Source organism: Lontra canadensis, unplaced genomic scaffold (assembly GCF_010015895.1).
Source record: "Lontra canadensis isolate GAN:19392208 unplaced genomic scaffold, GSC_riverotter_1.0 scaffold82, whole genome shotgun sequence".
NCBI lineage: Eukaryota > Metazoa > Chordata > Mammalia > Carnivora > Mustelidae > Lontra > Lontra canadensis.
Genome location: NW_022631076.1, coordinates 7,631,467 through 7,644,095, shown reverse-complemented (window position 1 = coordinate 7,644,095; position 12,629 = coordinate 7,631,467). Strand labels below are relative to the sequence as shown.

General features: G+C 45.3%; 1 protein-coding gene and 1 long non-coding RNA gene across 2 annotated transcripts in view; one reads left to right on the top strand and one right to left on the bottom strand.

Moving 5' to 3' along the window:
* Positions 1-12,629, top strand: part of MAPK4 (mitogen-activated protein kinase 4) — a 141,325-nt gene that overhangs the window by 38,861 nt on the left and 89,835 nt on the right. The window lies entirely within an intron of this gene.
* On the bottom strand, positions 2,169-9,219 carry LOC116882225. Its single transcript, XR_004385590.1, has 3 exons — positions 9,133-9,219; positions 8,284-8,285; positions 2,169-2,179 (listed from the first exon to the last, which is right to left on the bottom strand). It is a non-coding gene; the product is annotated as an uncharacterized LOC116882225 (long non-coding RNA).

The window sequence follows — 12,629 nt, the reverse complement described above, 5'->3', positions numbered from 1 at the left end:
GGTCCTCTAACTCCAAATCCCAGATTTTTTTTTTTAAGATTTTATTTATTTATTTGATAGAGATCACAAGTAGGCAAAGGCAAGCAGAGAGGGAAGGGGGGAAGCAGGCTCTCCGCTGAGCAGAGAGACTGATGCGGGGCTCGATCCCAGGACCCTGAGATCATGACCCAAGGTGAGGCTGAACCCACTGAGCCATCCAGGCGCCCCAAATCCCAGATTCTTAACTGCTGTGTATTCTGCCTCAGGTTCAGCCCTTGGGATGATTTTTTTCTTTTATCCCTTCGCCTCTGATCACTGCTCTTGGTGGCGTGTGCTATTTAGACGTGACCCACAGTGGCCCTGGTGGCAGGGAGAAAAGCCCTGGCCCGAGCAGCGGAGCGGGTAGATGAAAATAGCCAGAGGGATGAATCGGGTTGGCAGCCCAGACGCACAGGGGCAGGCGACCACGCTGGAGAAGGGCACATAACAGGAGTCACCCTCAGTCATGTGTTTGCACATCTCCATCGGTCACCTCAAAGACACATTGTTGTCTCTCCCTTCTCAGCCAGGTTCCTGCCTTTCTGCAAAGGGAAAAAAATAATCTGTATTCTGGAACTGCTTTGAGAAATTGTATGACTCCCCTTCCAGGCCTGGCAAAGCATGGAGCAAGCTAGAACTGTCATCTTTGGTAGCTTTTACAGATAATTTACCAGTCTTGTGTTGCAATGACCTAACTCTGTTTGAACAAGGAATAGGAAGTCCCAAAATGAGTTCTTCTAACTTCTGGAGAGCTTCCACTGAATGGTCGACTCATTGTGTTACGCAGTGTTCCCTATGTAAAATCTCAATTAAATTTCTTTGTGTAGTGTCATGGAAATTTTTCTGCCTTTAACACGATATCTACCCTAGTCAAAATGAGAATTACACAACAGTTATGTTTTCCTTTTTACCTTGGCTGTTGGGAAAAAGGATTTCTTTGATACTTGGAGATAATAACCATCTTGAGGTAGGTTCAGAGTAGAATATCTTTACCCCTATCTTCCTCCCCCTTCGCCTCTGGGCTCAGATCTCTGTCTCTGACCCTAAGTTTTCGGTCAAATAACATTCTATGAGAGGTAACTGAAAATCCTTCTTGGAAGTAGATAAGATGTAAATTACCCAGTTAAAACTTCACGTGGTCATGTGATAGCAAGTCAGTGAGTCCTGCGGAGTGAAAACTAAGAGCCGCTGATGGCATCATCTGGTTGGACATTCTTGTATATCGCCCAGGAGTGTGTTGAGAGTTGAGATGGCTTGAAAGCACAGATTCCACTTCCTTTTCCATAATGACAAGTCAGGTCATCTCTGTTCTGAACTCACTGCATGCATGTCCCAGTGATCTAGAAGGAGACTTTTGGTCCATCAGACTTGATAAAATTAGTAACAGTGGAGATAACCTTTTATTAAATACCCACTTGGTGAACATTGAGCATGTCATGTGTTCTGTCGTGATTCTTCTGGACTGTGAGATCTGCCTTATGATAGGGATGGGGCGGCAGTCTCTGATACGTGAAGGGACTTGCTGAGGACGCGCAGTGAGTAGGAGACAGAACCAAGATTTACACACAGATCGTTGTGACTGGGGACTACACTCTTTCTGCCATGCTGCTGCTTGACAATGATGGTGATGCCAGTACCGTTCTACACGCCAGTCCTGTTCCTCAGTGCTTGATGTGTACTAATGCGTCACAATATCCCTGTGATGGCTTCTGTGGCCACTTGTATTTTGCTGGTGGGGAAACTGGAGGCCCAGAGAAGTAACCTGCTGTAGGTCCCATAGCTAGTATTTGGTGGAGGCAGGTTTTGAATCTGAGTAGTTTGTCATTAAAACCCAGTTGGTCATTATGCTGTACTGTCTTTGATCGTACTGGTCTATAGATATGGTGGATGCAGTGGGTGGAAAATTAGGATTTGGAGTCACAAAGCCTGGTTCCTGGGAAGTTGTGCCACTGAGTAACTGACAGATACTGGGCAGGTCGCCTCCCTCCTGTACCAAGCAGGATCACAGTTAGAAAAGCAGAGCCATACCAGTTACTTTAATAGAGTTTAATGGAGGGAGTTGGTGAAGTGTGGGAGACCTGCAAAGGTGAAGGGAACTTGGTGCGAAGCAGGAGAGGTGACTGCAGAGGCAGGACTGTCACTGGTGTGGATATCATGGGGCCTTGGAGGAGGGCCTCTTCAGACTGAGCCTCTGACTTTGGAGAAGTGGGCCCTGCCCAGGTGCAGGTGCTGTGAGGGGCCATTGTTGGGGGGACACAGCCAGGAGCAGCCCTCTCCTGCTTGCAGTCTCCCTCTAGAGCCCCCTGTTGGTGGAAACTGACAAGGCACCGGTGTCAAAGACAGTGTGACTTGCATTTTGTTGATTTCCAGCCCAGCATCGCTGAGCAGAATACAGAGAGGTGGTTCAGAGCTGGGAGACAGGTGCTTCCTCACAGGTACACTTGATTTGTAAAGTGATGGGCTGGAATGTGTGGTGTACAGGGGGCTGAATGGCACTACACTTACCTCTTTCCTGGGCTTCCGTCACAGCAAAAAGGTATAGTCAAGTTCATCCCCCTCTCCCTTTCCCCCTTAGCCATGAACATCTTGAAGCCTAATATGTCTTTTCCTTGTCTAGGCCAAGGACAGTGCTTGGAGGGCATTCGTTATATGTTTGAATTGTTTAATTATTGGATTTTTGACATGTACCCAAGTCACCAAGTATTCAGTGACCACAGACTGTACCTAGCCCTGGGCCAGGGATTCTGGGGAAGCAGGAGATGCACAAAGCATGGATTTGGCTTTGAAAGAACTCACAGTCTTGTTGTAGGGGTGAGATAAATTTGGTGAGCAGACAGCGGCTTTTTGGATGGGCTCCGGCGCTGTTTGAGTTCAGAGAAGGGAGACAGGTCCACATTGCTGGAAGCAGGCTTCAGGTGGGAGTGGTTTCTCACCAGCCTCCCATGTACTAATCTGGAGACACAATTTCTCCAAACATCTATGCTTGGGAGAAGCCATTTATTCTGCCATCTTTGTCACCTGGCATCTAAAGTTGTGTTTCTCAGCGTCATCTTCCCATTGTGAGCCCAGTAGTGTGCAGCTGCCTATTTTTTTTTAAATGAGTATGGAGACAGCAAGAGAACACGCAGCAGAGTTACCTGTTGTGGCTGCAGAAAACCCACACCAGAGAAGTCCCCTTGGGAGCAGCCATGGACGTGGCCGCGCACACCTCCACCAAATGAGCGAGCGGACTTTATGCCAGAAGGTGTCACAGAGCTACTTAGGCAGGTGTGGACCAGAGTGTCCCGTTGCAGATGTTGCCCCAGGGATAGGCGCCCATCTCTCTGACAGCTGGGACAGGGTTCCTTGTCCTCAAAGAAGGCTTTAGAGAATCATTTAATGAAGCAGTACCTGATCTGCCAGGTCTCCAGAGAAGGATAAAGTGACCCAGAGGAAATGGTAGCATTCCTCCAGCAGCACCTGGCCACGTCAGCCAGTCCTGGGAACCCAGGGTTAAACATCTGAGGAGGACTCATGCTGGGTCCCTTGGAGGTGATCAAACCACTGACACCACTTTCCCCTGAGGGACTCCTAGTAAAGTAGGGGCACTGTGCTCTGTACACAGAGCCCCCAGGTATAGCCCCCCATCCTCTTTGTAGTTTAGATTGTTAAAGATTGAAGCATGCTATGTAGAGTAAAGCTCACAGATCTTACGTGCACATAGCTTGATGGGGATTTTAGATATGGATACACTATGTGACCAGACAAGGCTGTGGGCTGATTCCAGCAATAGGTTTCTTCACCTCCCTCTCAGGCAGTTCTCTACCCCTCCCATTCTGCCCAAGAATTACTTTTGTCTGGTCTTGAACTCCCTATTAAATGGAATCACAGAAAAGATATTCGATTATGTCTGGTTCTTCTGCTGAATATTGTGCAATTCTGTTTTTTACTAATGGGAAAATTAGAAGTAACTTCAGAGAAGCAGTGTGGCCTAAGGGTTTCACATCAGTGGTCCTGTACTGTTTACCATCACGCAACTCATCTGTTATCATCAGTCCATCCATCCACCCAAACCCATGTGGAGGGATGGCTCTGTGTCAGAGATGGTTCCAGGTGCTGGACATGCAGATATGAGTAAATCCCTCTGCCCTCAAAGATCTCCCAGTGTAATGGGAGAGAGATTTTAGGGGGATAATCAGGGTGTAGAACTCTGTAACAAGAAGTTCGGTTTGTATGTGGACTCTGAGAGGATAAGGAGGAGGGAGAGGAGGAAGAGGAGAAGGAGGAGGCTTTGACTGGAGGGCTCAGGGAAGAGAGGACATCAGAGTGAAATTTCATTCTTGGACATTCTTCTTGTCTTTTCTTACCAATAGAGCTGCAGACTATAAGGAAACAAGGTTAGGGTTATCTTCTTTGTATATCTTATAGGACCTTGCGGTCATGGATCTAGCAGGAAATTCAGGAAACTTGCTGAATTCATGACCAGAAATGTCTTCTCTAAGAGCATGAGTAGTACACCGAGAGCTTTCTAACTAGGCAAAGAGCAGAAAAATGACTGGTTGCCATCTTGATTTGATTAGACAACTCGAAAGATCTAGGGCAAAGAACAGTTTTAGCAGAGTTCTTGGTGTGGAATCTTCTAGCTTGGGTAAACATAGGACCCTGTATGAATTTCTGAAAATTGTGTCTATCACCTTTCCTCTCTTAAGTAGGCAGGGTTTTTTGTTTTTTTGTTTTGTTTTGTTTTTAAGATTTTATTTATTTAACAGAGACACAACAAGAGAGGGAACACAAGCAGAGGGAGTGGGAGAGGAGACAAGCCTGTCTTCTCTCCCACGGAGCAGGGAGCCCGATGCAGGACTCGAGCTGAAGGCAGACGCTTAACTGAGCCACCCAGGCACCCTGGAATTTTTTTTTTTTAAAAGATTTTATTTATGTATGTATTTGAGAAGGAGAGAGAGTGAGCACGTGTGAGGAGGGGGAGGGACAGGGAGAGAATCTCAAGCACACTCCTCGCTGAGTGTGGAGCCCAACACGGGGCTCAGTCTCAGGATCCTGAGACCAAGAGTGAGAGACTTAACTGACTGAGCCACCCAGGTTGCCCCTGCATGGGAATTTTTTTCAAGGTCTTATCATTCTGCCAGAGCATAAGAATACTTCAGCAGACATATCCCAAGGTGACGCCCTAAGGGGTATAACCCCTTTATAATATCCTTTTATAATCCATACTCTTGAGCGTGGCAGAATGTATTACCTGCTTCTAACAACACAGTATGGCAAAGGTGATAGGATGTCGCTCCTGTAATTATAGTATGTAAGTCTCTGCCTTAGCAGGTTGGAGAGAAAGGGTCACCTGTTGACCTTGAAAAAGCTTACAGTCATATTGTAAGACAGCCATGTGGCAAAAAACTGTGGGTGGCCTCCAGGACCTGAGTGGCTTCCAGCCAACAGCCAGTAAGAAGTTGGGCCCCAAGTCCTTCAGCTGCAAGGAAATGAATTTTGCCAGCAGCCTGAATGAGCTTGGCTTCTTCCCCAGTCAAGCCTGCCAGTGAGAATGCAGCCCGTCTGACACTTTGGTTTTAAGCTCCAGACTCTGAGCACAGGATCCAGCTAAGCTGTGTCTGGACTGTTGACCCATAAGAATTGCGAGATGATAAATGTTTGTCCTTCAAGCTCCTGAGTTGGTGGTGATTTGTTCCACAGCAGCCGATAACTAACACACACTGTCTGCCACCATTGACTGTGTCAGAAGAGTCCCTTAGTGCCACATGGCTCTACAGACATTCTGAGTCTGTTCTGCCATACACAGGGTGTAGAGATAGCCAACGAATCCCTTTCATGATCGCTGCTTAACCTCTTATTTCACACTGTTGTGGGCTCTGACTTACCTGAGAAGTAAGCAAGGGCACCACACTGGTTAGAACCTAAGTTCAGTTGCTCTAAGAAAGACCCATTTTCTAACATTTGTCAGGCCTCAGGCAAGACTGCAAATGGATGACAGACCATATGTCTAAAGAATGAAAGTTACTACTCAGTGTTACATGTACTATGTTCTGCTACTTTGACAAATACACTTTCATAATAGGAAAATGCGTGTTAAGCCATGGTCTTTATATCATTGAAAGTTGACAGAATATTAACGATAATGGAATTTGACTATTATTTTGCATGCTTGGGTATTCTGCTGCTGGAAAATGTTTGACTGGAGTAATAAGGTAGACATTTAATGCCTAAATTATATGTTTCATAAAATGTATTTTCTTATCTTCATTTTAAGGAATCATGAATTATGTTGTTTATCATACCTGGTTTTCAGTTGACAAATAAGAACCTAAAGGATTAGGGGCACCTGGGTGGCTCAGTCAGTTAAGCTTCTGCCTTCAGTTCAGGTCATGATTTCCAAGTCCTGGGATTGAGCCCCTTGTTGGGCTCCCCACTGAGCAGGGAATCTGCTTCTCCCTCTCCCCTTCCTCGCCATCAACCCCTCTACTCATGCACTCTCAAATAAATAAAATAGTAAAAAAAAAAAAAAGAATCTAAAGGATTAAAAAATAAAATATGTGTTAAATTTGAATGTATTTTCATCAAAATGTAAATTTTTTTTAAAGATTTTATTTATTTATTTGACAGAGAGAGATCACAAGTAGACAGAGAGAGAGAGAGAGGGAAGCAGGCTCCCTGCTGAGCAGAGAGCCTGATGTGGGACTCGATTCCAGGACCCTGAGATCATGACCTGAGCCGAAGGCAGTGGCTTAACCCACTGAGCCACCCAGGCGCCCCTCAAAATGTAAATTTAATTAAAAAATTAAAATTAGTTTTGTTGTATTCCTCTTATTTATTTTTATTTATTTTTATTTTTTAAAAAGATTTTTACTTATTTGAGAGAGAGAGAGAGAGAGAGCAAGCCCAAAGAGGAGGTGTGAGAGGGAGAAGCAGAAGATACAGCCCTGTATCCCAGGACCCTGGGATCATGACCTGAACCAAAGGTAGATGCTTAACTGACTGAGACACCCAGGCTCCCCTAAAATTATTTTAAATGAAAGTTTTAAAAACATTTTTACTAAAATATTGAAAAATCTGTTAAAATTAAAAAGCAAAAATACAAATTATAAATGAGTGCCACATTTTAAAGTATTTTAAAGAAGGCTGAATTGTTATTTAATTTCCTGAACCTTAGTTCAAGAGCTTATAAAATACGTTCCTAAAAATAGGATGCCTGGCTGGCTTAGTCGGTAGAGCCTGCGACTCTTGTTGTTGTGGGTTTGAGCCTCATGGTGGGGCTAGAGATTACATAAAAATAACACCTTCAAAAATATAACATCTTAAAGGAATAAAAATAAAACTTTGTAATTATAGCTTTTAAAGTCTGTCTGGTTGCCCATGTAAAGAATCAGGGTCACATATCGCGTATGTTGACTTCAGACCTACATAGAGGTGTGCAAATTTCAGAGTTCTATACATTGTCTAATATGGCACGTTACTCTTCAGCTTTTGTATGTGGCTCATAAATACCACACTAATCCAGCCGTGCTGCTAGAACCAAGAATCGGGAAGATGAAGAAAGGCAAAGAAAGAAAGAAAAAGAAAAGAAAAAGTAGCTCTCCCACCCTGCTGGGAAGCAGCCCTTCTTCATTATGCAGAAATCTGTTGCATGGATGCTCTCTGAGAAGAAGGATTTGATGAGTTAATACCCAGTGCTGGCACTGCTCAGATTCTCCCTGTGCTCTGAAGCTACAGCTCTTCCTGATGCTGCTGGCAGTGGCCAAGTCCCCAGTCTTTACAACATTTGGACACAGTGGCCTTTTGTTTTGAGGACTAAGGCAAGAGATACAGAGAAATGTGTCCCTGGGGCTTGAATGATGTTAGTCATGCCAGCGGATGTTCAAGGTACTGGTTATACTGTGTCCCTGGTCCTGAGTGACTGGGGTGTGTGTGTGTGTGTGTGTGTGTGTGTGTGTGTGTGTGTTGGGAGACCTGGAACTTTCTGAAGTGCAGGGCCCAGTGTACATGCCCTTCTTGCCTGAGTCCAGAGTGGGGGGGTCACTCCTCCTATTATTAATAATTTAAACAAAATAGAAATTTACTTCCTTTTCACTCAGTCTTGCAAGCGTTACACTCCATGACGGCGTGGCAGCTCCCCAGTACTGAGAACCCAGGCTTTCTCTATCCTGTTGCTCCCCTGCCCCTCAGGTGTTGCCCTCATCTGCGTGGGTCAGGGTGGTTCCCGTGAGATGTGCAGTTCAACCAGAAGAAAGGGAAAAGGATGAAAAGCAAGGAAGGCCCCACTTCTTAAGGGTCGCACCCTGAAGTTGCAGTCATTAATTTTGGACACATCCCACCGTCCACAGGTGGCTGACAAACATGGTCTTGCCCTGGGCGTCTTGAGGCTTAAGTGAGTGAACATATTTGAGAGGGCTTATATATAGGACACGTTTAATAAATGGGGATAATTTGTACCATCATCGTCATCATCAACCTCTCTGACGTTTCGGCTTTGGGCTCTAAGGCTTTGTGTCTCTGGGAGCTGTGGTGCAAAACGAAGGACACTTTTAGAAAGTGAGTAATTACCCGTGGGTTTTTCTTTAGGTCTTGGGCTTTTGCAGATTTTCTCAAATGGGGCACACTAGCATCAGTTCATTCTGGGTAAAGCAGTTTAAACATAAGTAACGTGTAGGGTTCTGTCATTCCAGAGGCAATACCGAAGTAGTCTTTTTAAACAGAGAAAACAGGTTCGATCTTTTAAATCGAGGAGAAAAATGATTCCATTTTTTAAAGTGGCACATGACAGGAACTAAAGTACAGGATTGTAAAAGCACTCTTTTTTAAACTTTTTGCGTGTTCTCTGTTTTAATTTCCTTTTTTTTTTTTTTTACGCTTTTATTTAAGTTCCAGTTAGTTAACAGGCAGTGTCAAATTTGTTTCAGGCATACAATACAGTGACTCACCACAAGTGCACTCCTTGATCCCCATCCTGTTTCCCCATTCCCCCACCCAGCTCCCCTCCAGGAACCCTCCGATTGTTCTCTATAGTGAAGAGTCTGTTTCTTGGTTTGTCTCTCTTTTTCCCCTCTGCTCATTTGTTCTGTTTTAAAAGCACTTTAAATAGTGAAAGAGAAAGATAAGCCCATGGGAAACCCCATGATACTACTTTTTGTCAAACTTGACTTTCCAGGGATTAAACCTGCCTTTGAGTTTAGACCCCTGCTTATTCCACTTTGTTAAACCCTTGACAGACTCCAGTCTGTGCGACTCAGTAGCTCCCCACGAGGGGCCACTTTTCAGCTTCTGTTGCAGAACTGATGAAGTTTTAGTGTAGAACCGGCCAGTCCTGGAGCAGAGAGGGCTTGGAGGTCATTGATCACAGCTACCCTTGTGGACCAGCCTGATGTTATGCCAGAATCCAGTGGCAGGAATGTCACAGGCTGTCTGATCCACCTGCCCATCAAGATTTAAAATCCTCTCTAGAACATTCCTGTTAAATCTTCACTCTGACTTGGAACTGTAAGCCATTTACCCACTCCCCGTCCGTCTCGTCCCGTCTTCCAGCTCGGTAACTATTCACGTTTATATTACCCTAAAATTGTAGCACCAAGTGCCAGAGTCGTCTTTTTTTTTTTTTTTTTTAAAGATTTTATTTATTTATTTGACAGATCACAAGTAGACAGAGAAGCAGGTAGAGAGACAGGGGAAGCAGGCTCCCCGCTGAGCAGAGAGCCCGAGGTGGGGTTCGATCCCAGGACCCTGAGATCATGACCTGAGCTGAAGGCAGAGGCTTAACCCACTGAGCCAGCCAGGTGCCCCCAGAGTCGTCTACATACCATCCTGACAGATCACCGCTTCTCCTTCTCCAGCATGTCCCATGACAGGGCGCTCACGGTTTCGTTAGGAGTCAGCCGTCCCTTGGGAGGAGAGCCCCAACTTATCTGCAGACTTTCTTCTTTTGGCCTGAAACTGTCTTTTCTGATACATATGTAAGTATGTGTATGTGTATTCCTGGTGGTCCTTTTTACCCTCTGGATCAAATCCCCCACATCTCCAGCCCTAACATGTTCAGCTCTCCTCCCCCCGCCCCCAGTCCTCAACACGTGGTCATCACTCTCTGGGCTTCTTTGCTTTTGTTGAAGGTTGCTTACTAAAGCGAGTAGACCAAATTAGTTATTATCCCCTGCATCTGCTCTTACTGTCCCCCCCCACTATTTCTTCCCCATTTCACTTTTTTTTTTTAGGATTTTATTTATTGATTTGACACACACAGAGAGAGAGAGAGAGAATGAGAGTGACAGTGAGAAAGGAACACAAGCAGGGGGAGTGGGAGAGGGAGAAGCAGCTTCCCTCTGGGCCCGGAGCCCAACGTGGGGCTCGATCCCAGGACCCTGGGATCATGACCTGAGCTGAAGGCAGACTTAACGACTGAGCCACCCAGGCTCCCCACCCCATTTCACTTTTAAAGCTGTACAGAATACTCCGAAAAAGGGTTTGAGTCATGTTGGGGGAAAATAAGAGGAAGAAGATACAGAGGCTCAGAAGTTGCATTTTTCTCCATGTATTTCTGTAGTAAGATGGCTTTTAAAAATTTTTTTCCATAATAATTCAGATGTTAATCTGGGGTCCTCTGAGACCCTCAAGGCCTTTTCCAGTGGCCATTCCTGCATTTCAGATCTCATAGTAAAATTGGGGGTAAATATTGTATCTTCTATTTATCCCTGCTAAATTTCCCTTGTCTTATGTTTTTGAATTATCTCTAAAATGTATCAAGGTACTTTTAAAATCTATTTCTATCTTTAGAAGTCTTAGAGACCACAGGCAATTAGGCACCATTTACAAGCCTGATGAGAAAGCATTTGCTTGGTTTGTAAGAGTATCATCGTCGTAATGGAGTGAGCCCATGTGGAACAGGTGTTTGAAGAGATGGATCAAAAAATCCTAAACCTGGAGAGAAAATGCAAAGACCGTGCCCTACAAAATACTGCCTGAAAGTCAGCGTGCAGGGCCACCTGGGGGGCTCAGTCAGTTAAATGTCTGACTCTTGATGTCAGCTCAGGTCATGATCTCAGGGTCTGAGCTGCACATCAGGCTCCGCGTGCTGCGTGTGGAGTCTGTTTAAGATTCATTCTCTCTGTGTCCCTCTCTTTCTCTCCTGCTAAAAGAAAGGAAAGGAAAGGAAAGTCAATATGCCAACATTTGACCTCTCCAGTTAGTTCAGTTACCAGTCTCTCCAAGACTGAGCCTCCTGGTTTTGGTAACTGCCTTGCTGTAGGGCATCTTTCTATGCCCCAAGGAAGCTTAAGTCATTACATTTCTTACACAACAAGGTGAATATAGGTGCAAAATATACCATTTTTTTAAAAGATTTTATTTATTTATTTGACAGATAGAGATCGCAAGTAGGCAGAGAGGCAGGCAGAGAGAGAGGAGGAAGCAGGCTCCCTGCTGAGCAGAGAGCCTGATGTGGGGCTCGATCCCAGAACCCTGGGATTATGACCTCAGCCGAAGGCAGAGGCTTTAACCCACTGATCCACCCAGGCGCCCCCAAATAATATCATTTTAATTAGGATGTTCCCCTGCAAAAAGAAAGATCTCTTGGAAGGATCTCATATGTCGACTCCAATTTCTGTGAACCTGGATTAACATCCAGCCAGAGATTCCCAGCTCAAGGTATACGAGATCCTCCATGATGTACCCATTAGCCGGCGGATCCGGTATCTGTTACTCCTTCATCAGAAAAAAATGAAATGAGCAGCCGTGGTTCATTTTTCTGTGAGTCATTGTGATATTTACTCAACACATGAACTGCCTCATCAGAACTCAGGGATTTATATTAAACTGGACTTAGAATCCTTGACTCACCCAAGGAGGTGAGCACATCTCAGTGACCACAGATGACTGTCCCCCTCCTGCATCTTTTCAATAATGCTTTCTTCCTCGGTGAGGCCAACACACTCAGGCTTGTGGAACTCTCCCTTTGGGCATTATTTGTAGATACTCCATCCTTTTACCAAAGCTGAGAGCTTAAGCCAAATTGATGTTCCTCTCTTTCCTTCCACAGTCCTTTCTCTCTGCATAAGCTTGGGGTGGTCTGTAGGTCGACTGGCAGGAGCAGGACGCTGGGCTGGGCTGCAGAGTTGCCAGGCGTGAAGCAGAGCGGGATAAGCAGGGCCTGAGTACTGGCTCTCCCAAGGAGATGCAGGCTGTGCGATGGCTTTATTTGGGTTGGCAGAAGTACTCATGCACTGCACTTTTGCCGAGGCCTCATCACTTGCTGAATATTTATTTGTCCCCAAGATTATTTAGTTATCCTCAGGAATCTAAGCTCTCCGGCCAGCTTTTCTCCCTTGGCATGGGTTCCCAGTGGGGAATGTGACTGACCCCTTCTCCTTGCAGAAGGGGAAAGCAAAATGGGACCCAGGAGGACACGGGACTTTGGCTGAAAGACAGCAGCAGAGTGAAGACTAGAACTTGCATCTTCTGATTCCAAATCCAGAGTTTCTCCTAGAATCTCTCAAACTTTGGGGAGCATATAAGCCTGGAGGAACTTGCTTTTAATAAGACTCAGATTCTTTGGTCCCCTCTTGAAAAAATCTGGCGTGGATTCTGCAAGCGCTAAGATGACACTGGCTTATCAATGTTTACTT